Source organism: Macadamia integrifolia, chromosome 14, assembly GCF_013358625.1.
Source record: "Macadamia integrifolia cultivar HAES 741 chromosome 14, SCU_Mint_v3, whole genome shotgun sequence".
Lineage (NCBI taxonomy): Eukaryota > Viridiplantae > Streptophyta > Magnoliopsida > Proteales > Proteaceae > Macadamia > Macadamia integrifolia.
This window is the reverse complement of record NC_056570.1, coordinates 22,419,009-22,423,764: the sequence shown is the minus strand read 5'-3', so window position 1 is coordinate 22,423,764 and position 4,756 is coordinate 22,419,009.

Here is a 4,756-nt window from a genome sequence, read left to right as displayed (position 1 = left end):
CATACAGGGGGTAGGAGGACCGACCTATGAAAATTGCACTGGCAAATAGCACATAGACACAAACTAGCTGGTCATACAGGTGGGTTTGGTACTTGTCAGTCCTACCTGCCGGTAGGACCTTGGGGCTAACCCAAAACAAGTGGGTACTACTGGTGGGTCTTAGTACCTGCTGATCCTACCTGCCGGTTAGACCCCCAAGCCCAAGTAAGACCAATGGGTTATATCAGTAGTCTAGGTACCTGTTGGTCTTACCCTCCTATAGGCTCAGAAGCCCAGGTAAGACTGGGGGTCACACTAGTGGGTTTGACTACCCACCAGTGTTAAGCGGGTTCTGTTGAACTTCTTCCCTTCTTCATCCCACCTATTGGGAATTAAAGGGGGTTGTTCCAACCTCATTTCTCACTCATTTTAGGCTTCATCCACCTAATTACACCATAGATCTAAGTTCAATCAAGGTTTTTGGGAATAAAATCCTACCTTAGCTTAAGAAATCCCAAAAACTTAGGATCCACTTTCCCAACTCAAAATGTCACAACTAAACTTCCAAATTTGGGTTTCCTTCGTTAAACCTTCAAAGAGGGTTTCATCATATTTCAAGGGTTTACGGCGTTACTTACCTCAATACACAGATCTCAAGGCACTAGTGACTATTCCGGCAGTGAAAAGGCAAGATGTGACCTCAGAAATAAAGGGGAACCCTTCTTCCCTCTTCCTTCTCTTCTCCATCCCCTTTTCTCCCTCTTCTTTACTCCTCTCACCAAAATTTTTCTGAAATCACAAATGGGAGAGAGAGAGAGAGAGAGAAATAAATGTTATTTATACCTTAGGTCATAAATATCTACTAAGGTTTGTTTGGTTTTGCCCCTCTATGGATCAAAACATATTAAATTGCGATGCCGAGTGAAATAGCCTGCACTATTGGGCACACATGACTACATTACGATGGGGAACCCAAAATATGCATGCTCATTAAGTTGAGCTTGCTAGGACACACATTTCCCCTATAGGTGGGTCACATTGGGGGGTTCGTAACCACCAGTGACCACCCACCAGTTAGCCAAACAAATCCAATCTTGCTATACTTTGGTGGGAAATGGGTTCTTAACATGTATCTCGCACCCGCCACTTGTCGTGGACCAAGCTCTCATCATCTAATACGTTATCATACTTTCCCTTGCAGTCATGCACCATCGGTTACCTACATCAACCCTTTCCGATCTGGACCCTATATGACGAAACCGAACCAACCGATTAAATAACCGGGTTAAGGGAGTAGGGCTCTACATTTACCCCCCTCATTAAAATTTCATCACCAAAATCGAAATTACATGGTAGTCCGAATAGATGAGGATATTTAGCCTGGATTTCATCTTCTTTCTCCCAGGATGCCTCCTCAAGTGAGTGATTGGCCCATAATTCCTTTACAAAAGCAATGGATCTATTGTAAAGGGTATTTATTTGCCGATCCAGGATTTAAGTAGGCTATTCTTCATAAGTCATCTTGGCCTCCAAGTACTCTAGTTCCACAGCTAACACATGCGATGGATCATGGACATACCGCTTCAACATTGAGACGTGGAAAACATTATGAATATTGCTGAATGAAGGTGGAAGGGCCAACATATACGCTACTGAGCCAACCCATTTCAAGATCTCAAATGGGATGACATGTCTTGGACTCAACTTGCCCTTCCAATGGAACTTGTGTAAACTCTTGGTAGGAGAGATTTTAAGAAATACATTCTCTCCCACTTGGAATTCAATTCCTTTTCTGTGGTTGTCCACATATCTCTTCTAACATGATTGGGTTGCCTTAATCTTCTCCCATAGACATCAACCTTATCACATGTCATCTGTATCATTTTCGACCCAAGCATGCGGCGTTCTCCCACATCATCCCAATATAAGGGAATCTTGCACCTTTTACTATACAGTGCCTTATATGGAGCTACTATAATAGTGGCTTGATAACTATTATTATAAGCAAACTCCATAAGAGGAATGTTTTCTTCCCAGCTGCCACTCATTTCCATTGCACAGGCTCTGAGCATAACTTCTAATATTTGTATGTCCATGATGGAAAGCAGTACTTAGGTTCACCTGTGTTCCCATGGCTTGCTGGAGGCTCTTGCAAAATTTAGATGTGAGCCTAGGGTCTCTGTCTGATACAATACTCACCGGTACCCCATGCAAATGAACTACTTTATCCATGAAAAGTTGTGCCAATTTTTTTATGGAATAGGTAGTCTTGATTGGAATGAAGTGGGTAGTCTTGGTAAGCCTGTTAACTATCACCCAGATTACATCCATCCCTTTGGGTATATGGGGTAACCCAGTGACTAAATCTATGGTAATCATGTCCCACTTCCACTCTAGCACTAGGAGTAGCTGAAGAGTGCCATATGGTCGATGCCACTTTGCCTTAACCTTCTGACACATGAGACACTATGCCACATATAGAGCCACCATAATCTTCATCCCTGGCCACCAGTAACTTTGCTTGAGATCCTTGTACATCTTGGTGCTTCTGGGGTGGAGCATGTACTCTGAGCTATGTGCTTCCTTTACTATCTTGTCCTAAATCCCCAAGTCATTGGGTACACACAACCTGCCCTTAAATTATAGTGCTCGGTCACTGGCTATTATGAAATCAGGATCATCCACCATTTACTCCTGGATCTTAATCTTGATTCTCTGTAACTCAAGATCTAAGGGTTGCTTCATGATCACATCCTATCTGATGGATGGTTGTACTTGCAAGGCTACTAATGATAAAGATATTTACTCAATATTATCTAGCTGATGATCAAGCTCCAAGGTCGATCCCTCATATAAAAGGACTTCATCCATCAATACAACTTCTTGCTTGAGTTGTAGACTAGTGGCCAAGCAAGCAAGTGATGTGATCTAATCTTTCCAACTTAATACATCTGCCACCATGTTAGCCTTACCTAAATGGTACTAGATATCACAGTCATAATCTTTCATAAGCTCCAACCACCTTCTTTGTCTCATGTTCGGATCTCATTGGGTGAAGAAGTACTTGAGACTTTTGTGATCACTGAATATTTTGCACTTCTCCCCATACAAATCATGAGTGGGGTAGTTCTTCTCATACTCCTTCAATTATCTATATGCATATGCCACTACCTTACCATGTTGTATGAGGACGTATCCTAACCCAATTCTGGAAGCATCAATGTAGATTGTTATACCACCTGTGCCTTCTGGAATTGTCAGTACCAAGGCTAACATTAATCGGCTTTTCAACTCTTGGAAACTGTTTTTGCATTCCTTAGACCATTCAAACTTCATGCTTGTTTTGATCAAATTGGTCATTGTAATGATGATTCCAAAGAAATTCTCGATGAAACACTGGTAGTAGCCCACTAATCCCAAGAAACTCCTAATCTCTGTAGCATTCTTGGGAGCTTCTTACTCTACTACTGCCTTTACTTTTCCCAACTCAACTTTGATTCCATTCTCAGACACTATATGCCCTAGGAATCCAATTTGCTTCAACCAAAACTAGCACTTGCTGAATTTTGCATATAACTGTTGTTCTCTCAACCTTTGGAGTATCATTCTCAAGTGTAGTGCATGCTCCTCTTCAGTCTTTGAGTAGATCAAAATGTCATCGATGAAAATGATGACCCACTTATCAAGAACATCATAGAATACTCAATTCATTTGATCCATAAAAGTTGTTGATGCATTTGTTAACCCCAAAGACAGCACTAGGAATTCATAATGGCCATACCGAGTCCTAAAGGCTGTCTTGGGTATATCGCAGCCTTTTATCTTGAGCTGATAGTAGCCAGATCTGAGATCAATATTTGAGAACACTTGGGAACCTTGCAGTTGATCAAAGAGGTCATCTACGCATGGCAACAGATACTGGTTCTTAATGGTTAATTTATTCAATTCCCGAATCGATGCAATAGCAGACTTCATCTTCTCTTGACAATAGAATTGGAGCACCCCGAGGAAAAACACTTGGCATATAAATCCCTTCTCCAACAAATCCTACAACTAAGTCCGTAACGCCTTTAATTCAGGTGGTGCCATTCTATAGGGAGCTTTAGACACAATGGCTACCGCGGGAACAAAATCAATAGCAAATTCCAAAGAGCCAAGTTAGATCATCCGGGAAGACATTAGGAAATTCCCTAACTACTTTCAATTCCTCTAACGGTGTGACCTTTGCTTCCACATCTTATACTGAACTAGGTAGACTTGACATCCATCTTCCAGTATTTTCACACCCCTATAAGGTAGAAATGAGAACCTCTCTAGGTCATTTTGCCTTATTTGTGTGATACACCAACTCCTCACCTTCATCACTCAAAACTTTAATTTGTTTCTCGGCGCACATCACGTTCGCCCAGTGAGTTGACAACCAGTATATGCCTAATATGACATCAAAATTTTGCATGCTAAATTTGATAAGTTGGGCATCCAACTTCTTTCCACCAATTTCAATAGGACATGACCCATATACCTCATTCAATTTTACTACTTTTCCTGTTGGTGTACTAACAATCAACTTACCCTCTAATGCCCTGGGTGTCATATCAATCTTTCAGGCAGATCTTTTAGATATAAAGGAATGTGATGCCCCAGAATTAAATAACACATAAGTTGGTTTACCCGAGATAGATAGGGTACCTGCTACAACATTGAGGCTTCCTTCAACCTCCTTGGCTGACAATGCATACATTCTCCCTTGAGGTGGACCCCCTTGAGTCAATGCGGG